At 38.6% G+C, this 24,979-nt stretch overlaps 1 protein-coding gene across 2 annotated transcripts in view; it reads right to left on the bottom strand.

The window, feature by feature from the left end:
- The window catches only part of CALCR (calcitonin receptor), a 166,299-nt gene that overhangs the window by 135,578 nt on the left and 5,742 nt on the right, over positions 1-24,979 (bottom strand). The window contains exon 1 of one of the 2 annotated variants that reach the window (XM_039707371.1): positions 24,641-24,910. The exons of the other annotated variant lie outside the window; for it this stretch is intronic. The gene's annotated coding sequence lies outside the window, so the exon portion shown is untranslated. Of the gene's footprint in view, positions 1-24,640; positions 24,911-24,979 lie in introns of those variants that run through there. 2 annotated transcript variants of the gene reach the window in all.

Genomic DNA, 24,979 nt, shown 5'->3' with positions numbered 1-24,979 from the left:
AACTTCCAAACTTAGAAACTGACAGAAGTTTTCAGAAAGGCTGACTTCAAGAGGATAGTTATAATTTCCACAAGTTTTATTAAAGGAGTACGTTTTGTACTGCTGTGTATCATTTGAACACAACTGCAAATTGATGCGGTAATGCCCAGGTTGTTTCTAGGGGAGATTTTGATGTGAACAGCTTGTTAATAATTAAGACTCAATTACAACCCAACACCCAAAACAGATGCCAGAAATACAGCAGAACTTCCCTTCTGATCAGGAACCAGTCTCACTTTTTTTGCTGCAGTGACTGATTCACCAAGACCTGCATGCATTGATATGGTGGCATGCAAGCGGGTCTCTTGACACCACTCAAAACTGAAGCAGAGCAGGGGAAGAATTTCCCTGCCCTCAGTGCAGCCACAACAGCTACTGCTTGTATGTTGAACAAGGCCTTCCTTCAGCACGCAAATTAAACAGGCACTTTTGATTTCAGGTTTTGATGCCACAATAATTGTTTCCTTTTCCGTGAACAAAGTTTAACTAAAAGACAATCTGCACACATCTTTCCTTTCCTTGTGTGATCTGAAATAAAAACTATCTTCCCCTGAAGGACTTCACAGAACTCATTTTCCTTCATTTCTGAGATCTGAGATCTACATTACAACTCTGTTTTCAATATCAAAACCCAGTTCTTCTCCTCCTCAGAATTCCATTTTACCTCACATCAGTTTCTTACATGAAAACAACTAATGCCAGGAAATGAATATATTTTTAGCTGACTTTAATGTGACTTAGATGCTGGAAAAAAGGACAGCTTGTTCCATGAGTATGCCACACAGTACTCCATGGACACTAGTTTGGAAAGCATTGGTAGAACTTTAAATAACCTTGTCCAGCTAGAACATGTTTTCCAGGAACCATTTCCACACTCAGAGCTCCAGTTGGCCTTCACATGCCATGTAATTTTGATTGTAACAGCTCCCTCCCACTTAGAACAGAGTTGTCAGCAAGAAGAACCTCCCACATCAAAAGGGGGAGACAATCCCAGCCAGCAGAAACAGTGGGAGGTTCTCCAGACTTTCCATTGTAGTGATGCAAGGAGATGCAGAAAATAAGAAAACTATAGTAGTCATGCATTTAATTATTCTCTAAAGAGAATAAAAAGAATCTGTTTACAATTGTTCGCAACCAAAACTACATATAATATTTTCATTGTGCAGTTGTATTAATGATAAGAGAGTGAGGAACTGGAGCAAGTTTTCCAGAGAAGTTATGGATGCACCAGCCCTGGAAGTGTTCAAGGCCAGGATGGATGGAGCTCCAAGCAACCTGTTCTAATGAAAGGTGTCCCTGCCCATAGCAGGGGTTTGGAACTAGACAATGTTTAAGGTCCCTCCCAACCCAAATCTTTCTGTGATTCTATGATTCCATAACTTTAAGTCTCCAGACTGTGAGTTCCTTTTCACTTAATCCAAGAAATGGTGGTGTGGAATTTATAGCAGCATTTCTTAACCTATGCTACATAAAGGACCACTTTACTCTTTGGAAAAATACCTGTAGATCATCGTGATACTCTTCTTCTGTGAAAAACAGCTGGAAATTTGCGTGTTCATGAATTTTCCCAGCTGATTTTTCTACATGTGTAAGACTGGTATGGGGTTAAGTGATTTTTTGAGAGTTTGAGGAACTGCAAGCCATAGGCTTCAATTAACAAGCACAGAAACAGTTATAAGCCTACAAAATAACTTTTTCAATGTCCCATAGCAATATACAACATGCAAACTACTAACAAGCTATCTACATCGTTGAAGTGAGGCCATTGCAGATGACTTCTGATGCCAAACTGAGGAGTACAAAAAGCTAAAGCATAATAAAACAATCAGGTAGAAAGGATATTTTCTGTTTCTTTGGTGTTTCTATTGTTTGTTTTTTTTTATTTCTATGATTTGGAAAATTTCTCACACTAGTCATAGTCTGAAAGGGGCAAGATTTTCAGTTCCATGCCCTAAAAATGTTGGCATTTACTATCCCCATTTTTCTGACATTCAGTAAATCCACCTGTGTAAGTTGAAAACTACTTGTCAGCTGCTAGAAATGAGCACAACAGAAAAGTCATTCTGGTTGATTACTGTTTTGAAATTATCCATTTTCCTCCTAATACAGGTCACTGCTAGCCAACACTCCCCTTTCCACACCATGGAGAAAAGCATCCATCAAACCCAGCAGTAACTTCAGTGGGATTTGTCTTTCCATCACATAAACAGAATCTGTTTCCTCATTAGCTGGGGTACCTGCAGCACCGTGAGAATGCAAAACACTCTGTACAGCTGAGCTCCACCGTTGACTCACAAGGGCAGGGAGTGCTGTGTTTTGCAGACCTTTGAGCAGTACATCAGATCAAAACAAAATGCCCTGCCTCCTTACACTAATTTTTATACTATAAATATAGTAAAGTTCATTGGTGATCTTTTGAGTTCACCTTCACTTCACTATGACTGGTTTGGCTCCCATGCAACCAAGTAAAAGCAGAGATAATGGAAAGATCAGCATTGTTCCATATCTGCCTGGTAGCCATACATGGGTTAATTCTGGTGACATTAAGACCCAGAGAAACTTCAGAAAACAACCTAAAGGAGATGTAAAGCCTAGTACACAAAGCTAAACATATAACCAATTTTAGCAGAATATGCAGTCATATTTCAAGCTTGTACTATTGTACAGGAGAATTAAGAGCATATTAACTTCCCTCTAGTGAGCCTAATTTCATTTTCAACTGCTTTTCCTCATTTCAAATTTGCAATTCAATGCAATCAATTTCACTTTGGTTAAACAGTTTAATGTGCTTTAATAAAAACAGGCAATTGATATTCTAATTCTGTTGTATTGAAACTAGCACTGTATTATGAACACACATGACAAAATATAGCAAGTACTATGGCAGCTACTTAAGAAAATTTTTTCTTCTGTTGTTTGTATGAGATATAACAGCAGCCTTGGTTGCACTTTTAATTTCAAAGGGCTAGAAGGTACTTTACAAATTACACCTTTAAATACCAAATAATCCTAATTTCTGTTTCTGAGATACACCAGAGTAGTCTTCCAACACTTCACAGCAGTACCATATCATAATCTAAGGACAGTCTTGTAAATACTTTTTGTGCACTGAATGTTTCACTTGAATCTGCTGACAGGACCTTGGTGAGCAGGAAAAGACTGCCATTATAGTTTTATTGATGCTGCATGGAGAAAGACTATACAGAGAAAGACTATATAGAGGTACAATATAATTGAAATATCTGGATTCGATAATTTTTCAAAAAATCTTTTCTGAGGAAGTCTCAAAAACTTTCTGTCTTCTATTGACTGGAACAGAGGAAGCTATGGGAGGAATGAAATGTTTTCTAAGTTTTTTCTTTTGTGTGTGTTTTTGTGGGGCTGGAAATCGTTTTACATGGCATAGTTATCTATCTAAATAATCTCGCAAAGAAATAAACAAACAGAAACACTAAGTAATGTCCTTAGTTGCCATTAGCTAATGAGCAGAATCTTGGTTTTGACTGTTCTCTGTATTTAGTCATCAAACGCTCCTGCAGTATTGGTTCAGTATTGATTCTGGACAAAGACTATCACCTAAGAAAACACCCAATACACTCTGGTATTCCTTGCTGACTTTCCAGCATGATTTCAACAATCTTGAAGATTATAAATCCTGAAATCTGATGAAATCACCACCTGATACATCAGATGTCAAATCCGGCCGGTCCTTTACCTTCTGGGGCTTGACCTTTCTTGACAAATTTTCATTAATGGCAGAGGCAATCCTGCTGAAAAGGGCTGAAGAAACATGGAACACTAAAATGCCCAAAGGAAACCTGAGTGTACCCATCACTTAATGCGTTTGGATAAATCCCTTAATCTTTGTGTTTGAAGCCAGATCTTCTGAGAATCTAAATCTTGATTCCAACTGTAATTTTCCAAACAAATTTTCTGATACATTCCTTTGTTGCCCTCAGAAATTATGAAAGCTCATGAAAACATCAAATAGGAATAGATTTAGAGGTTTACTTGTCAGTTTTTTCCAGGCAGATCATTATATTCAAGGCAAAGGTTTTTGAATTGCATTTGCAAATGTGAGCAGGATCACCTTCAGAAGGATTAGTGGATTTGCATTGATGAAATATTGCAACACACAAGACATGTAATTATTAGTCTCACAGTTAATACTTCTCTCCCTTACAAGCGCTACCTGCTAGCATTGATTTAATATTTTTTTCTTCTGAATTAAGGCCAGATTAATTATCTTACAGAAAGCCAAGCTTATTTATGAATCAATTACTTCCTATGTGTGTTTTATGCCCTTATTTTTCTGCATTTCTCAATAAATGAGAAGCTATTAAATTTGGACAAACATTTTTACAGATCAGTTGGTAGGCAGGCAACAATGACAGTATTGAATTATTTCCATAGAAATGAGCTCATTACCTCTGTCTGTTTGTGGCAAAATAGTTTTAAATGTGTTTTGCATATGTGTTGCCAATCTGGTAGGCAGAGATAGTTGCAGGAAATGTAATTAATAGATAAACATGAAACCAAGTATGGGCACAAAACAGTTGTGCTATGAACTGCTCAGTTATTTTGTTAACTTATCCCTTGTCGAATTCTTGATCAATAAATCAAGAATAACATCAATAATTTTTTCTCAGAATTGCTCACTCTGGGTATTTCACAGGATTATTAAGAACTTTTCTGATCTATGTCAGTTTAAGTGGTGATTTCAGCTGAAGCACAATTAGATCCTGAGGGCTTGTCAAAATATCAAGTCAGGTGTGTGAGCAGAAATCACATAAATCATGCCTAAAAAAGGAGCATGACATACCCAAGTTGGTATAACAAGCAATAATTATTAAACACCCAGACTGTGTCACAACATGAGAAAAAAAAAACACTTGCTCCAGCAAATATTTGCCTCTTCAAACCACACATTGCTTTGCAACTTCACCATCAATAACTCTCTTCCCTGAGTCAAGACCACATCATTTTCAGTAAAAAGACAAAGCAACTGAAAGGTCCTTCAAGTTAGTAGGTTCAAAAGCTAAACCAGGATCAAATACTAATTATAATGCAGAAGCTGCTACACACATAAAGTTTGCTTTCTTTTTGCAAGTTTTATATTTTAAACATAAAGGAGGACACAAATTTGGGGAGAATTTACAAACAAACAAAATAGAAACAAACCTAGTGATAGCCAAACACCAGTACAGCAATGCAGCCACAAATCTATCTGGAGTATCACCAATTACAGACCTAAACTAAAGAAATATTACCATCAAGCAAATCGTATAAGAGAAAAGGCCATAAAAGGGCCTTCACAGTTGTTTTTTTGGTCAGCTTATCCAGTGCAGCTATTTATTGCAACCCATTCCAAGATGTAAGCTCCAGGACTGAGCTGTCTAGAGAGACTTTTGCCAACTTGAAGACCCATACCTATTTATACATTCTCTTTCAACTTATCAACATACAATTAAAAAAATATTTTAAAATTTAATTTCAAACTTTACATGTATTTGCTCAAGTCTGTCTTCTGGATCTCTTCCATACTTTCTCTTTGAATATCAGGATTTCCTTTTGAATCCATGTTTTCTTCTACTATTTAATAACTATAAGTCTGACATAACTTCTTTATTCATGCTGGACAATTCTGTGTCAAAAGCCTACTTGACTCATCCTACTGTCTCTTTTCATGCCCTCTCAGTCTCTCAGCTTTACTCACACTTCTGTTTTCAAAGTTGATCTATAAAAAACTTTCCCTTCCTGATTATAGTCCCTAATTTCATTCAGTGCCTGCTATAATTTCTTAATTAACTAACTATATAATTAAAATTTGCAGCATTTTCTGAAACATCAGCCACAAAAGAAGTGTTCCAAAAAAAACTCGTAGTATTACTGAATACGTTGCTGTTAACTACAGTTTCTATCTACATGGAGTACATCTTTCTCTTGCCTTAGTAGGTAAATCTTCTGGGATGCGAACAGTGTTTTGGTTTCATGCTTGAAGAGCCCTGAAGGGTAGGTTTCAACTACTCTGAGACAGATGATAGTTTAATTTAAAGAAACTTTAATAATTCATAAGGATAAATGTTCCCTATAGAATCTGACATAATTAATTCTGCATTGAGCCATTCAATAATTCTTCCTTTCTTCAAACTGGACCTCAGTTTGCTTAAATATGGGGGGAGTCTGTCATACAAACCACTTATTAGCAAGAAATGAAGAGTACCTTTACTGTCAAGAAAAGAAACTTCCCTACATGACCCTCCTCAGGTACCTGCTCAGCAATGTTGGGCTCTGCACCCCCCAGCCAGATCTAGGACCAAGCTGCAGCATTTGAAGACTTGAAACATCCCTGGGGGCTGTGTGAGCACAGCTCTCCATGCCTGCACAGTAAGCTGTGACAGATGCACTGAACAGGCTGCTGATTTGTTAAGCAATTGCCACAGACCTCAAGTTATGATTACAGACAGTCCTTGCTACCAGACACCTACTGCTTTAACATCAGCAATGAAGATGAGTCACTAAAGCAACTTGGGAGCATCATTGAGCAAGGTTGAGACAAATATCTCTGTCTGCTGCAATGGTATATACTGTAACATCTAAGAGAGCACTGCCCCGGGGTGTTCTCTGCATTATTATCTCTCTCCCCCATGTCTATCTCAAATATTGAAACTCCATTCCTTCTGTAAGTTCAAAGGAAGAAGGAATTTTGCCCCTTCACTTTCCTCCAGCAGCCTCCTTATTTCAGGCCTGCATAGACTTATATCAGTCTATCCAGGCCTAAAACATTATTTACTGGGGTCCTTCCCCTGATGCTACTAATTCAGCTCCTCTGAGCTTTTTCCAGACACCAGCAGCAGATTTATAAACTGGTTTGATTCATAGACTACCACTCACATTCTGAAGGGTGGGTATGATCCTATCCTATAAATTTCAGCCTGGTACAACCTGGAAAAGTTATGGTTGGAAGCAGATAAACAGAGATGGTCTGTCTGCAGACTCGGGAAGATGACTTTGCACTTCACATTTGGTTAGGAAATTACCCCTGTAGTCCTCAGACATATTCATTTAATGTGGTACTACTTTTTGACAATTGCCCCAAAAAAGTTTTCCCATGCTTTTGTTTTAAATGGAATTTCATAGCTCTGGAAATATTGTTTCTATTTATATATTTACCAGCAACAATCCATATCCTTTTTTTTTACTTGTGTATTTTGGGGAGTTTTCCCAGGGATAAATTTTCCCAGGCAAAGTAGTCAGGGATGGAAGAAGTTATAGAGATGGACTCTTTGATTGGTGTGTACATGAAAAGCACAACACTGAGCACACATGTATAGAGAATATAAAAACATCTGTATTCCCCTTAAAACAACACTTTCAACACAATTTTGGATTAAATATATATTCAGAACAAATAACGGAAGAAATTAAATAGTCCAGTATCTTAAACTTGCTTTTTTTAAACTTCACTTCTCAGTGACCTCTCAATCAGATGCAAACTGACAATATAATTGATTTATTACAGTACCAGGATTTGTAGATTCAACTATACCAGTTGCAGATTGGCAGAGGACACTATGGCATCTTTATCCCCATTTCAACTCACAAATCTCATAGTGGCAAATTGCAGAAAAATGTTTTAAAACCCCCACTATGTTCCATTTGATACAGATCTGTCAATCTTATTCTGCGCAAAGACAGCTTCGGAACTAGTGAGACTTGTTCAGCTACCAAGTATATTTATTTCAGGTCCTGTATTCCTAGACAGTGGCTGAGAATTTTTCTTTGTTGATCTTGTTTCCAGCCACAAAGAACTTCTTCTGCTTTTCTCTTCCAAGCAAGGTGAACCTTCAAGCAGACCAGGAGGCGAAGTTTGAGTTGAAGAACAGCTCTTTGGAAACTCTCCCAAGACATCCCCAGATATCCCTGGCTACTCAACATCCTCATCCACTACACACAGGTTCCTGAACAAGTTAAGGGGGTTTGTTTTCCACCTGCAATCAGCATGTGAATTACCTGTGTGTTTCCAGAAGGGGCACTGCTTTAACTGAATGGACAGCTGGCACCTGATACTGATGCCCTGTGCCAAACACTAAAAGCCCAAAGCATGTTCTTGTTCAAACTACATCTGATGACATCATTCATATGTGGAATTGTGAGCAAACACTGAAGCAGAGATGGGTTTGTGATCACGCAGACTTCCCCAGCTAACATGGGGAGCACTATTTCTTGGGAAGAAAGAAAAGAATACATTCCAGAAATGAGCAAGATGTAACAGAGGCAAATTAAATGCAGATGATAAGATGTCACAATTTCAGGCATCAATTGCTCAAATGTAAATACGATATCCTAATCACCACATTCTGGAAACAAGTCTTTAATTTAAACCAGAGCCCTCAAGTCAAAAAAAGCAGAGTGAGTTCAGTAGGTGCTGTGAACATACAGCTCATTGCAAACTCCCTCAGAAACTTGCTCTGAATCAATGAGGGAAAACCCTTTCTCCCTCTCTTCCATTTAGATTCCTAAATAGAGATTTATTTTTTTTTAATTTGGGAATGCCAAATTTGAGAGCATTGAATAAAGTCCTCACAACAACATTACTTCTGCATGTGCCAATTCTGTGATAATCCGTTCAAATTCTGTAGAAAAAATGCATTTAACTAAAAAATCCCAAACAACCTCCACCCAAACCAACTGATGCCAGCACTGTGTTAAAAGGATGCCACCTACCGGGCACCTCATCAACCTCCAGCAAGAGATCTGGAGAGGTAGATGAAGTAGATCTGACAAAACTGAAAAGGCTGCTTTTTAGGGTAGTTCCCTAAAACTGGACTAAGAAAATTTAAAATTAAAACCTCTCAGTGCTCCTTAAGCTTGGGGTTTCCCACAAACTCAGAGTTTTCTTTCTTTTCTGTCAGCTTTCTCATGCCTCTTTTTTTTTTCTTGTAGTAGTAGCAGCAGCAATAGCCATATTTCATGAGCATTTATTTATTTCATTTCATTTCATATTTCATGAGCATTTATTCTTTTATTTTCCTATTATCTCTTTCCCCCTGGTGCTTCTATTCCTGATGAGAAGGCTGCATCTTAAAATCTGTTTACCATTGTTTCTGTTCTCCTCCATTAGGCTAACAGGTACTGTCCAGGCTTTCCACTGAAAACGGAACAACTAAACAATTAAAAATGCAATATATGGACACACATGCAAAGATGCACACAAGCAAACATGATGGAATTAATATAATGTTTTAGGGGAAAATCAGGCTTTGCTTTAGGTTCTTCTTTGTTTGGTCAAAAAGAAAAGTTAAAAAAGAACTTTAAGCTTTGAGTTTATATTTCCTGGGTTTGTGACATTATTTCAGCCCTGTTATTTAATTGTTCAGCCAACTATATTCTGCCTCAACTATTGGATCTCCTTGTTATTTGCAAGATTGTTTTCTAGTAGGAAACTGCCAAGTATACTTATGTCTGGCATCCCTTCCAGTTGTGGAGTGCAAGATACCAGAAAAATCCTCAGAATTGGAATGACTTTATAGCCTCTGTTATTAAACATAAACCTTCAGAAAAGTGAGTAGCTGTTGCCCATATCTTTTTAAAGAGTACTAAAAAAACAGAGGGACACGTTCTCATTCACCATTCAGATCAATTTATTCTATTCTAGCAGAGTTAAAAGACTTTGAAACAAACATAGATTGCATTTATACCACCTTTTCCAGATTCCTTTTCACTAACAGATTAAGGCAAAGTAATATTAATTATATAAGTAGATTTTAAGTCTTTGTGTTAGATCTTATTCTCATTTTCACTATCTTCACTGTTTGCTACACTGGAGGTACAAAGAGGACTTCATATGAATCAACTCTTTTCAAGTGAGAGTTAAGGCTTTGATATAACAAGTGTGATGTACAGGGGGTCACAGAGTTGGTTTACTTAATTTTAAAAGAAGTATCGATATGCCTTCTAAGAGTATCCTTATTTTTGTAATTGGAAGAAGTATTTGGTGCAGTAACTGATGTGGTAACAGTACAGATGTGCTTTTTATCCACCAACACACAGTTCCTTCTCATGCAAACCAGGGCGTGCCTACTTGTCTTGTTCTAACCTCACAATCCTTGGGAGCTCTATGATTTTTTGCTAATTTGTTCCTTTGACGTAGCAGAGCATATAGACCACACTTTAAGAGTGCTTCTCTTGGCTACAGAAACCCCTAGTTCTACCTAAATAGACAAAGAAGTATTTGGTGCAGTAACTGATGTGGTAACAGTACAGATGTGCTTTTTATCCACCAACACACAGTTCCTTCTCACCCAAACCAGGGCGTGCCTACTTATCTTGTTCTAACCTCACACTTCTTGGGAGCTCTATGATTTTTTGCTATTTCGTTCCTTTGACGTAGCAGAGCATATAGACCACACTTTAAGAGTGTTTCTCTTGGCTACAGAAACCCCTAAGTTCTACCTAAATAAACAGTGTAGATAGATTTTCCTTTTTCTCCTCTTGGGAAAAGTCACATCACAAAAGTTAGCTTGTAAACTCAAGAAGTTCTTTGTTTGTCCTGTCTGTTTGGCAGTGATTCTTACTTGCTCTATTTGCCTTAAAATTTCACTTTGGATGAGGATATTAATGAGGATAAGATGTGGAAAATATTTTGTGAAATGTAGCTTTAATAAAATTCTAAAAAAACCCCTCTGAATTATTGATTTTTAAGAACACTAAATATACCTTCTTAAACTTTTCACCCTCATGCTTTGTCGATACCCAAGGATTATCCTGAAATATCAAAGACAATTAAGAAGGACAAGACTGCTTAGGAATAACCACATACAAATTAAGCAAAATGGAGAAAGAGGAAAGGCAGTTTTTGACCAGATCTCAGTCTCAAACTGATATCTGAAAATCTGGATGTCTGGATATCTGAAGAGGTCTCCAAAAGACTCTCACTGTTTTTTTACTTTTAACTGGGAGTTCTTAATAAATAATTCTATTGCTTTGGGATTGAGCAGATTTTGAGGAAGTCAGTGTACCAAACAGGATTTCACCAGTAAGATATTCCTCTCTTTATTAAAATACATTGACACAGGTGTGAAAGCCCATGAAAATTCTAGAGTTGTCTTAAGTAAACAGGTATCTTAAGGTGTTTTACAGAATCCCCTATTTTACTACTTTGAATAACAGATCACATCTTGTATTAGTCCTGTCACAGAAAAACCTGCCCCTGACACATTTCAGTTTCTCTGACAGGATGGCAGTTCTTTCAGCCGTGGGAGCTACCTCATGCACTAGCACCACTTCATTTCTCCTGCAGTGTGTGAAATCTGCTCTAAAAAATACCTTAAAAGGAATCAAAGTATGAAGAACAGAGATGTACTTCTTTTATCAGGCTAATGGTAATGACCCACAGAGAAAATGTAAGTTCTTCATGGACTAGCATTAAACCTGAACACTAACAGACTGGCTGTCAGACTGCCACCTTCTTGGAGATTGATGAGCTTTATTCAGCAGCATTAAGATCACTTTAACATTAGCTCTCAATAGTATTCTATTTAGCTTTCTGGGGTTTTTTAAAGACTAAGGTACTTAAATTACTGCATTATTTTCCATTTCCACCTTTGCTTTTACTAATGGATTAAATTTTTACCAAAGACTCTGAGTTCACTAATGTTAAAAGATCTTTTAAAGAAAAACATGGTACTTTCCTGTAACACTTTACATGTTTGTAAATCACTGGTGTCCATATGTCATATAAGGTCTCTTGGAATTAAATTCATAAAACCAAATTCATGTAATAAAGTCATAATTAAAGCCTCCCCAGATTATAAAGGTAACTCTAAAGTTAGAAACCAATTGCATAACCCTTATTTAACTGTTTTTTTGTAATAGTTACTACAGTTTTAAATGCTGGTTCTCACATTTCTTTTGCCCTTGGAATCCTTCTTCCCTGGGTTTTTAAGGATGAACAGTGCACACTTAAAGAAAAGTGATTCAATAGTTTATCACTGGTAGTCAAAGGATCTCATTTATTGTACATATATAAAACCTCTCATGGTAAACAGATTTATTAATTTGTCTACATGGCTTTTTCCTTGGTGCTCATTTCTGCAGTATAAATGCTTCACTGACAAATAATTAACCTCCAAACCACTGCTGTTTGGTGAGAGATAACATTATTATGATTCCATAATGTTGCATTGATGGGTTGGCATTTTTTTCCTTCATCAAAGACCTCTTAAACTTACTACCTGCTTTCAGTAGCTCAGCATATCATACACATGGAGGATGAAGAAGCAATATCTAACACATGCAAGGAAAAGCATTTAGAAGACAGCTGACAGTGAATTGGGCTTTTCTAATGTACATTGTGATGTACATTTATGCAACATTACAAAAGCCCAATTGACTTCTGTCCAAAAGCAATGGCCACAGCTCATGCAGCACATCCTGTAGAGGTATTTTCCCATGGACTGCTGCTTTTATTTCAAGGTAAAGGGTGCTATTTTCTAAATTTCCTAGGCTATTTTTTAATTGTACATAAAAGCCTGTTCCTCCTTCAAGTTCTTACAGAGATGACATAATTTCTGCTATTTAGCAGGTGAGTTGCTTACCCTACTCTGACTTTAATTTCCTTTGGAGAGATCAGTGCCTTCTGCTCTTTTCCTTTTTCCCATTTTAGGATATGCCTGCATGCCTCCTTTTGAGACCACAGTAATTCCCTGAGTCATAGAATAAAACTGGCTGTAAAGGACCTCTGGAGATAATCTAAGCCCCCTGTTCAAAGCAGGGCTAACTTCAAAGCCAGATCTGCTTATTCAGAGTCATATCCAGGCTAGTTTGAATCTCCACATGGAGGGGAATTCCACAGCTTCTCTGGGCAATCCATTCTGGTAGAGCACTCTCTACTGCTGCCACTCATCTGCTTGCTAATGATTTGGATCTGACTGTGATTTCTAAATGTCCCCAGTATCATGTGATTAACACTATCAGATTTTAGTGGCATTCACTCTGGTAAGAGTGTGAGACATTCTGCTATTCCAAGACCTTTCTTCTTTGATATATCATGTGCAAACAATTTACCAGCAGATTTTCTGAAATACTGCCTTCTGGATAAAGTGTTGGAAAGCACTAATTAGCTGCTCTCCTTGTCCTATCAGACTTTCCAGTATCAAACTGTGCATCTAACATAATGAATTTGGTTGTTATAGAGGGCCTGGAAGTGATGACATTTAGCACGAGTGGGTTGTTTTGTTCCTGCATGATTGCATGATTGTTCTTGAGTTGATTTGTTCTTGATTCATCTCCTTAAAGATCTTTAATATCTTTGTAAACGTGGAATACCCTATCATTTTTCTTCTCTACTGCCATCATCAAGTGCGCCCTTTCCCATGGCTTCTTCACTTTTCTAATTAACATCTTTATTGCCAAGGGGCTCAAAGTGGAAATAGCTATCATAGAGCAGTGCACTTCTGGTACTGCCTTCTAGGTAGATTCTGCAGCAAGCAGTTGACATCCTCTATTTTCAAACACAATCATAAACCATTACATAAGCCTGCAAGGCCAAATATTCTTTTCCAGATTTTACTGCTTTTAATGTATTTATCAAATTTAATGCATAGCTAACCTTTTGATACAAAATTATTTCTGCAGGAGTGTCTATTATAGAGATATCTGGATGTTTACTTGTATCTTTGGACTTTTATCTGCTTAGGATAAATGTTCTTGTATACTACTAGCCATATTGTATGCCACAGATTCAAATTTTCCTAAAGTTAGTCCCAAAACTTGTCCCCAGTACTGATGCTCATTTTTATGGCTACTTTTTCTTAATTTATTTGAAAATATGTATACCACCACTATAAATCTTTTTTTTAACATTAACATTTCTGCTGGCTGCTTTCCCCAGCAACATTCCTCAGCTGCCCATTTTCCACCTTTGATCTCCTCAGTTTACTTTGCAGTATTTAGCATACATATTCTTAAACACCTGCTTTTCATTTTTCATTTTATGATACTCCCATGCTCACTGGCAACTTGCTGGGTTTGTGGCTCTGGACCATGCTTCTAATGTGAACTTTGGTTGGTGCTTCTCTCTGGGACTGTGCACACAAATGACAGCTGACCCACATTTTATCATCTACATGTCATCACCAAATGTCCTCTCATCTGATCTGTATCTTTTATTTTCTAGCTATTCTAGTGGTATTCTAGGATGTTCAAGTCTCCTCTGCTAACATTCATACTTTTATTTAATTTTTACCTCTCCTCAGCAAAACCAGTCTATTTTTAATCAGTTTCACATGGTTGATTCACTCACATCAAAGGGCTCAGTAGGTCTTCAGCTCTCCTAAGATTTCTTTGCTCAACAGAGAATTTCTCTCTCTGAAACCATATACTTCAAATTGCTCTAACTGTCTATCCACATTTCCTCTGTTAGCTTCAAAACTTTTGCCTTATAGACATCTACAATTCTCATCTCTCTGTACAAAATCATATGAGAAGCAGGATCTTCTTCATTCTTTGCCTGAAGTCCAGCAAAAAAGAAGATTCCATCAACCAAACCTGTGAATTAAATGAAACATTCTTCTTTCAAAAGGTCTACACTTCTAGCCTTTCTGTGTATGAGGAACATAAAATTTTCTCCAGTTTCTGTCTGTTTAAATTACTACCATAAAGACTGGTACATAGCTTACAATCTGCAAGTCCTGCTCACACCCTGAATGCACTGAACTAAAGAGTTGCTAAATTAAATTAGCTTCCCAGATAGCTTCTGTACCATACCCACTGAAGCCTGACACAATAAACCCATTACTCCAATGTTTTAACTACACATGGTGAAAATGCCTCATGTGAGAGACTGGAGCCTTTAAACTCTGCTGCAGAAGTTCTTCACCAAAAATCTTCACAGATGGGCACTGACAGCAGTGAGACTCTGGCAGGTCATGCACGACTGGTGCGTTGTCAAGGATAGTGCCTCTTTCTACTCTGAGCTTCTCCATCATGAACTCTTTCCTTTTGTACTCCTGTCTCTTCCCAGACAATAGCTATTTCTTCTCACCTCTTTCCACTCTCCATTCTTTCAGTACCATTTACAATTCCTAGTCAGAATTAGTTCCTTCCAAGCTTTCTGCTACTGCAGTTTGAATCTCTTTCCCAGGCATTCACTTTCTCCCCTTCTTAATGCTCTCATTTTCCCAGTTTCATGACTCTAGAATATTTGGGGGAAAGAGGGGAAGTAATTCTGTCTCTTCCAATGCATCTTCCTCCTAATGTTCTGATGTCCTGCAGGTTCCTACCCCCAACTAGTCTCTAAATGCCTGTTTCTGGAAATGTCAGTTTCTCCCTCAGCATCTAATGTGTTGTACAAGCTTGTCCTTCTCAAATGACTCCTGCCCCAAACTCCACACTCTACCAGTCCTCAGAACTAACTCCTAATTCTGGTATCCTTCTTCCATGTGTGAAACCATTTCCATTTTCCATACTGTTTTATCCTCTTCCTGCTTTTGTTTTTTGTACTTTAGGCATGTTCTCTGAGCTCTCTCTTAGGCAGCACAAACTGGCTTATACTACCTCAAAACTGTGACTGCAGAGGGAATCTCTAGAAGGTCTGGGCTGTACATGTGTGGGTGTGTTCTTACACAAATGTGGAAGGTTCAGTCTTGACTCAGAAGCCAACTACTGCCAAGTCCATTTTCCACTGCATGGTAGCACAAGAAATTCTCAGGCAAAAGGGCGACCAGAACTTGTGAATGTAAGCAAAGGAATATATCATGCACCGGAGGAGATCTTCAGAGATGGTGAAAATTATCTGTCTTAAACTTTCCAAATAAATTCAACAGACTGAAGATAGATTTGAAAAAAAAATAAAATAATAAGTATGCACTGTGAATAAGGCTGTTTTCTCTCCCAATATCTCTTCCAGTCTGTTGCATCCTTGTCCATTCAAACCATGTCTGCTATTAAGTTCAAAACACTTATACTGCAGAGAAATGTAAAAAAATAAAATAGTATTTTAATGTAAAAATTTTGTACATAGCTGAAATTTCAATCACTTGCAAAAGTAGTTTTATAATGATAGTAAACCCAAGATTTTATTTTTAAAATCCTGTAATTAATTAATATGTTTAATTTTCACTTCCGAAAAAATTGAACATTTTCAACAGTGAAATTAGTTCTGAAATTTCTAAAATTCTACACTGCAGTAATTTGCATACCTAATTTTCTTTAAATATTAAACCCTTGTGATTTCTCCATGTGGAATTACATATCAGTTTAAAAAAAATATAATTCATCACTTCAAGAAACCTCTCATCAAACATGTTCTTTGATGTGGTATGTGATATGTCTGTAACTTTTGATGATTCACATAACAGCAAGTAATATACTGACCATGTGTTGCAATTTATGTAAATAAGTAGGTAAATTATAGGCTTTGATGCTAATAAAGCACTTTCCCAATATTTTCCAAGGGGATGGAGATACTTTCAGTTAATATTTGAGGTTCCTCAGGACCCTTTCTGCATACAACGCATACATAGCTCCTTCTTACTTAACCACACACACTCATTTCTCACATGCTATAGGCCATTAAGCCCCACTTCTTTCCCTCTTATTAAAGGGGAGGCTGCTAGTTTAAATGCAAAGATTTGTGTAATTTCTGTCACTGTGCAGACAATTCAAACAGTTACAACAATGACAAAGTCCTGGAGTGGGCTTGGCTTATTATTCTGCATGTAAATCTGAACAGCAGAGGAAAAAGAAGTGATACATTTATTTGGTGGCTACCTACTGGTTTCTCCAGTGATGACCTCTGATTACATCAGGCATTTCATGGGATAAACACTTTTCTTCTAAAACATTTCAGATCTGATTGCCAATAAAGTCAACAGGCAATTAAACACTTACAAATCCACAAATACTTGTTTTCTTTTCAGTGCTGAAATTACTCCAGTCTTTAGGAAGCATGCACTATCAAATACCCATAGACAATAAAAACAAAAAAATGCAACAAAAAATAGCTGACAAGAAAATACTGGGTCTGCTTTATCTGTGAGAACATATGGTAGCAATGATTATTATTTATTACTTGATCCTGCTTCAACCCAAAACGTACTTGGCAACATTTGAACACAGAAGAAAACATTGTATTCTAACACAAAATAGCTCAAAGGCTTAAAAGAGTCAGACCCTTCAGCAGTCCGTAGTTGTGGCAATGATCTCGAGAACATTAAAGGAAATCTCCACTCACACCATTTGTTCCCCATCACCGAGTTTTAATCAAGACCAGAGTTTAGAGGACTTGCTAAATTCCAAGCACTACAACTCTGCACCGTAAGGAGCCTGTGATCAGCTGTCTATGGCTTGCTCTTTCAGTTTCTCAATGTTCTTAAACACCCTGAAGCAAAGCCAAAGATTTACCAGAGATTCTCTAAGCTAGTTTGACTAAACTGCCCTTTGAAATGTAAATGGAATTTCCTCTGCTACAATATAAGTAAATGGAAGACAGAGCTATCTATTAGTTAATCAGGCATTTTTGTAGTATAACTTCCCTGTTCATCTCTACCACCAAATGCTCAGGTGCATAGAGCATTCAAAACATCTCTTCTGAGTTTTTTCTTTTCTCCAAAACATTTCACTCTTTAAATTTTATGTTATTTGATGCAACTTCTACATCCTATACCCTTCAGTCCAGTGTTTCCACCTCTGCAGCATAACTGAGGATAACAGCAGTAAACCTACCTTCCATTTCTGTATTGTTTTGAAGACAAAAGAAAATGAAGATCCCATGCAGAGCTGGATTGGCTGATGAGAAGAAAAGGATTTCTTATCCAGAGGGATCCAACTTCTAGTCACATAAGGACACTCATCAGTCATAGACATCATTTTTTTACCAAATCAAAAAAACTTCAGAAAGTTTCTCTAAGCAATCCAAGTAGTGAAGGTGTGAGCATCCTCTCTCTCCTATCCTTCAATATTTAAGGCTGGATGAGATTGCACACAGCATATTTAAGAGTATGAAATGATCACCCTGTTTAGTGAGCTAGTATAGCTAATATGTGTGTATAGTATATACATGGCAATGTAATGATCATCTGATATTTTCTGTGTTCGTATTACTACAATGGATGATGCTAGTCCATAACACAAAAAGAGCTGTAACTTTGTGGGATAGCATTCATACCTCTTCCATGAGGAATCTTACTTACCCATTAAGAGATGCTTGCCATCTGCTTTTTAGCTGGCATATGGCAAATTACACCATCATGTTTCAGCAATGAAAAGGAAGTGAAAAGCAAGAGAGAGGACCAGTGAAGAAGCACCTGCACAGTACATGTAAGTAAGACTACAGAACACAAGTTACAGACTAAGGCTACAGGTCACTAAGATTATGTGAACAGAGGCATATGTCAAATACAGTTGGAAAAAAGATCACATGGTGATAGGTCTGTTCAAAAGAACATGTGCAAAAGTGAGACATAAAGAGATTTTGTACTGAAGGAAGAGTAAAACATCACCAGTTTGATACTGAACAATAATGGGGGTAAATTTAAACAGAAAAAAACATTTTGAGGACTTATGTTGCTTCTTCACAGATCACAAGCCACATCCAGCTTGGTCTTGAACACTTCCAAGTATGCAGCACCCATAATGTTTCTGGGCAACCCATTCTAGTGTCTCACCACTCTTATCTAAAGTTTTTTCCTGTGAGACAATCTAAATCTATCCTCTTTCAGTTTAAAGCCTTTCTCGTTTGTCCTATCACTAGGCCCTTGTAGAGTATCACTCTCCAGCCCTCTTGTCGACCCATTTTAAGTACTGGAGGGTTGCTATAAGGTCTCCCTGGAGCTTTCTCTTCTCCAGGCTGAACAGCCCCAACTCTCTCAGTCTGTCCTCACAGCAGAGGTGTTCCTGCCCTCTGATCAGCTTCACATCCCTTCTCCAGAACTGCTCCAAGAGGTTCACATCGTTCTTATGATTGTGGTGCCAGAGCTGGATGCAGCCCTGCAGGTGGGGTCTCACAAGAGCAGAACAGAGAGGAAGAATCACCTCCCTTGCCATCACGCTGCTTTCTGCGCAGCCCAGGACACGTCTGACTTTCTGGGCTGCATGAGCACATGGCCAGCTCATGTTGAGCTTCTCTCCAACCTGGTATTCTATGATTTCCTTAAATCATGATAGCTAGATTTGCTACAGATAACTGCTCTGGCACAAAAAACTTGTAGGGAACATCAAGATACAAATAAAATACTACTGAAGAGCTACCTGTGATTTTTCTAACCAGTTAACACTCATTGCTGATATCAGCCAGAGGGAAATCAAGACTAAAACCAGAGTCATCCTCTGCACACATCATTGCTTAGATGCTACAGTCACTTGAGCTTTCTGATGTTAGATAATGCCTCAGTGCTCCCTGAGAGAAACAGAAGTGGCTAATTCACTCTATGAATTTATTCAGTCTGTAGTTACCTTTCCTGTCTTCCATCAAGCTCTAAACAGTGCCACGAATTACAGAAGTTTTTGTTATGGGAACACTGAAAAGCAAGTAAATATTTCATTATTAAAAAAACACAAGCAGGAAATGTAGTTGACCTTTGAAGGGGCACTGCCAAATACGAAGTCTCATTTCAGTCAGTAATGAAAGGTAAAACAGAAGTTTAGTTTGTTTTTCTTTTACAAGTATATCTCAGCACAGTCTTAATTATGAAGCTTTGACATCTTTGTAATGGCAATACTGTGTTTTCAAAGGCATGTAATATATTAAAAAGAGGTATTATTAATTGTCAGCTTAATTCTGAGAAGAAAACTCTGAAGACATGGCACAATTCATCTTGACTCAACCTCCAAATATGTCTGTAAACTCACTTGGCATTGCCTGCAGGATGTTCAATTTCTAGAAGAAATAACCAGAATAAATTTTTTTTCTAATTACTGAGGGGCAGTTAAGCTCTTAATAGACCTCCCAGGAAGAATAAGGCATTTCAAACACCTCCTTTTGAATAATACCAATTTTATAACTTCTGCTTTACCCCAAGGTAATGAGGACATCACAAAATAAACATGCAAAACCCACCAACATGTTTACATCATATCTTAATGCTCATTGAAAGTACATACCATTACAGCTATCTTGAATAAAATGCAGTGAAACAATAGATTTAAAAATACTGCTTATTTATTTGAATTCATTGAATGCATTATTCATGTAACTCTTGGTAATAGTTATCATCATTCATCAAAAACCACAGGCAAAGTGATTTGGTTCTTTTATACACTGCTGGATATGACCAAGCAAGAAATTATTTGCTAAACAGTGTCACATGAAACTCCAACACTGATATGTGACATACCAAAATGAAATGGATGCCTGTTTCAAAAAAACACTCCTAAGAGTGTAGTGAGAACAGCCATTCTGCCAAATCGATGTCGGGTCTTCTATATTATAAGTGATAAAAAAGCAAGATGCCACACCATGTCACCTTTCCTGAACCCCACATGATAACTTTGGAAAAAGGAGTATGGCCATTGTGTTGAGGTGCAGTAGATAAGCTGCACTTACACAAACTGCATTTTTCAGTTGGTTTTGTGTACCATATTGACAGGTTAGCAAATGAGTAGTGCACCATCCATCCATCCCCTGGACCCTGGAGTCTTCCTCCTCGCATGTTTCCTCAGTCTCTGCTGCACAGGTTAATCTGATCCTTGTAGAAAGCCACCTTTCAGGACTACACTTCATCATGTAACTTGCTAAAACCAGTTATAGTTCTCCTGTCTACCATATGATCCTAATTCCAAAGGCGTTTTGGGAACCATGGAAAAACACATGGCAGCATACCTCTGACGTGCTTGATGTGTGCTCTTGTTCCCAGTACTATCCCCTATCAACTGTGGCCAATGACTACACTTTCTTCTTATGTGTGAACACCCCAATTTCCTGTACTTCCTTGGTTAAGTGGTAAATCTTTGCACACATCCATACAAAGCAGCACAAGGAGTCAAAAGGAGCTCACTGTCAGAGGGCAACTATCACCCCCAGGTCCTTCCCATGCTCCCTAACTGGGTCACCTCAAAAGCATGGAGCCAACTGAACAGCTCACAGGCTCTCTGGTAAGGCTAGACCATATCCTCGGTTTGTTCAGAAGATGCCCTGAAGAAAGATTCCTGTGGTATCAGTGGATACCACCTCAATTAGAAAGGTGTTAATCTGAAATGGCTACATGAATGAAACTACATTTAGCAGGAAACTTGGATTTTCCAGTTGTAACTTCCAGGTGAAGCCCAACATTGTTAGCAGGGCTCATTCTTAACTGAGACATGGACATTTCCCTCTGCTATGGTTATCTTATATTAGGTAGTTCTTCATGTGAGTAATTCAGTGTGTCTCTTCATTTAAATTCATTTAAATTACTTTGAAATTCACTCCATTGAAGTGGCTAAAAGCAATGTCAGACGACAAGTGGGTATAAGAACAAAAAACAATATAAAACAATGTGCAATTATATGCTGTTCTATTGAAGGCCAATGCTACTAAATATAGGGATTAATACTGAAGAAAATAAGATCAGTGTGAAATAACATACAACCTTAAGGTATTGGTCATTCATTTCTGAGTACCTTTATCAAAGAATCAATTAACATTTCATCTTCTTAAAAGGTGCACAGTCTACCATTGTTAAATACAAAGCATTCATGTTTCAGAGCGAGATCATCATTTGGCCTTTGGCTAGATGTCTTAGACCTTCTTGACTGTTTACACTGCAAATTTTTCAAGAGAGTGAATTTAACTCGGTGTCTGAGTTCTAGGTAGGGAGCTGACTGGATGCCACTCTAACACAATGGTTGAAAGTGCTCAGCACATAACAGGATTGCTCCTGAAAGGCCCAGGTAAGATCTGTGCCTGCGTTAATATGAGTTAAATACTGACAAATGAAAACAGTTAGGAGCCAAACATTTTATTACCAGAAATAAAACAAAACTGAGCTTACCAGCTTACTAATACATAGAACCAACTATCACTTTTAAAACTGAATTTCATTGTACTTGCTAGCATGACTTTCAGTCAAGTATAGCTCAATTATTTAGTTGCTTATTTTCCCAAAACTTCTATTTGCATGCATTAAAAAAAAAAAAAGCATAGAAAAATCTTCTTTCCTATTTAATGATTTTTCAGGAACTATGAGTCGTGATATGCTCTCTCTTCCTCTATTTTCACTTATACAAAACTAGTAGAAATTACTGACAGATGTGTTGGTCACATCACTGTTATTATGTAACAGGACTTGCATGCAGCTTCTCATAGGTCTAGACATACAGTTTTAAAAATAACTGGCTAGGTTTTTTATGTCATCCCATTTTATCTGGATCTAGAAGAGAGCTGGAATTAAAAAAAATCATCAAACCCTCTGCAGAACATTGTCTTCATCACTGATGAAAATTCTCAACTTTTTCAGATGCTTTTCAAAATCACTCAGCTGTAGACATGCAAAGAAAAAGTTTGCTAAACTAGATTCTGTCAGTTTATGAAGCTAATCCTTGTAAACATATTATTCATTACTATTTCATTAAGATTTTTAGTAAAGGTGCTCCAGTTCATCTCTCAACAAAGCTTATGAACTGCAGAGAACTAAACTCTAACGTGGCTCTGTTGTTTGCTGACATTTTTATAGCAGTTCAAATATTTAGCAGTTTACTTCTAAACTTCTTTGCCACAAACAGAATAATCAGAAAATAGTCCCCCCCGCGTTGCTTGAATACCTTGGTTAAAATAAGGTGCATATGCAAATTGCAATCCAACTTTTTAATGAAAAAGTGATTGAGTCTGATGAAACATAAAAACTGGAGTGCAAGACAAATCTGAACTGCCTACTCCTCTTGAAAGCACAATACAGTTTATTCTATATAGCTTTTTTAAACAACTATTAAGACCTGTGTGGCTCTTTTCCATGATTCTAAAGCAGTACTAGGTAGAGTTGTTTGAAGTGCCATCACCAGCAGGATTTAAACATTGCCACTTGAATTTCTAAGTAAATTTGGCTGGCACTCACTATAAATGATAATGAAGACCTATGTTGAAACCCACTCTTTGGAGGGGTTAATTGGGATTTTGCCATTTATCTTAACAGGACTGACATCTATCCAAGATTTATGAAGTTTGCATACTCTAATACATGCCAGTAGATACAGAAACACAGTATTTTAGTTCATTCAGAACTAGTTTGTGTCAGCTAGCATATGACAGCTATAGTAAGCATCAGAGTGGTAGCTTAGCAAAAGTTGCCTACCAGCAAAGGTTATCATCTGTCTGAAGAAATTACAATGAAGTATTAGCTCTCCTGTATTTAATTTACCTACTTGACAATTATGCCTAGGATTCTGAGAGGTAAATTAAATTCCCTCTTCAGCTCAACACCACCTGCAGTTTGAGCTGTTGGCAGCAAAGAAATGTCATCCTGGTCAGCCCTGATACACTCAGCCCTAAAGCAGCATAGGGACCCTTTCACTGAGCAAACACAAGGGTTCCCCCCACAATATCATCCTTCAGCCACTAAAGGGGAAAAGGACCAGAAGCAAGACCTTAATTTCATTCAGTGCCTATAAAAAAGCAAAGGCATTATATTGTGATGTCTTGTTTAATTAATTCTAAACTCCCTCTAATCAGATGACTTAACTCTAAAGTGCAAAGTCCTGAGAAGAATATCACACACTGCATTATCCTTATGAAGTTCAAGGGTTGCCAGTGTATGTAAAAGCTTGGCAGGAAGACATCTCTTAGATATCGACAATATTGACTTCAAGAGGTCTTAGGATACACATCTTTCTATTTACTCTTTTTATGAATGATTTTTTCATTCATCATTTCAGCTACAATTGCCATCCTGTTACTAAAATAAAGCAGAAGTTTTTCTTTCCTTTGCAAATTGTCAACTACATTAGCCTTGTCAAAAAAACCTGCAAGAATGAAATCAATATAGCAATTTAAAGACAAAATTGGCAGGCACTATATTGTACTTGGACACATTCAGTAAATAGCCTCATACATCAATCTACCCGTCATCAATGGCAATATTCTGAAATCTACTAATGTTGTTTATTACATTTGCCTTGTGAAACGCCAAAGTAAGTACAGATATCGGTCCAGCAGATGAAAAATAACACGGAGGTAATATCTGACGTGCCTGAGAAGCACGAACTAGTGACTCAGGTGTCATTTAAACGCGCTGTACTTCCAGCGCGGAGAGCGGCTGCTCTATAGCCGATCCGCTGCCGGCAGTGACCTGCTCGCCGGCGCAGAAGCCGCAGCGGAAACTCCGCGATCCACCGTGCCCCGTCCCCAGCTCCGGGCAGCGGCGGCCGCCGTCCCTCGCCCCTTCCCACGGGCTGCACCGCACACACGCCGCGCCGGGTCGGAGCTCCCACACCCACTCCCTCTTCCCCCTCTGTTTTTGGGTGCACTGCCAGCCCGAGGCTGTGTTGTTCAGAGGCTCCCGGTACCCCGCTCCCCGCCTGCCCCGCGGGCTCTCTGGACCCCGGCGCCTCTCCCGCCCCGCCTGCCCCGTGGCCGCTCTCCCGGGGCGGTGGGTGAGGAAGGGCAGGCGGCGAAGTTGCCGGGACTTACGGTGGCAGCGCTACCGACGCTGGCGCGGCACCTCTCCCGGCCTCCCGTCACCTCGGGCCACCTCCGCGGCGGCTCCGTGCCCGCACCGGAGCAGCCCGGCCGCCCCTTCACTCCTCGGAGGGGCGCATTGCGCTGCCCGCTCCCCGACACCCGCCCGCTGGGTCCCCGCGTCCCGGAGGGGGCGGACGGGCACTAGCCAGGGTCGAGCCCCTCCGGCGGGGCTGCGCCTCGGGAAGCATCTGCCTCCTCTCCCCCGCGACGCGCCCACTCCCCGCTCCACCCCGGGCGCGGCGGGGCTTCGCGCCGACGTCGGTGCGGGGCGGCCGGAGCCCGCCCGGC

Source organism: Passer montanus, unplaced genomic scaffold (assembly GCF_014805655.1).
Source record: "Passer montanus isolate IOZ18808 unplaced genomic scaffold, ASM1480565v1 scaffold10, whole genome shotgun sequence".
Taxonomy (NCBI): Eukaryota; Metazoa; Chordata; class Aves; order Passeriformes; family Passeridae; genus Passer; species Passer montanus.
Note: the sequence above shows the minus strand (reverse complement) of the source record. Positions and strands in the feature narration are given on the sequence as shown.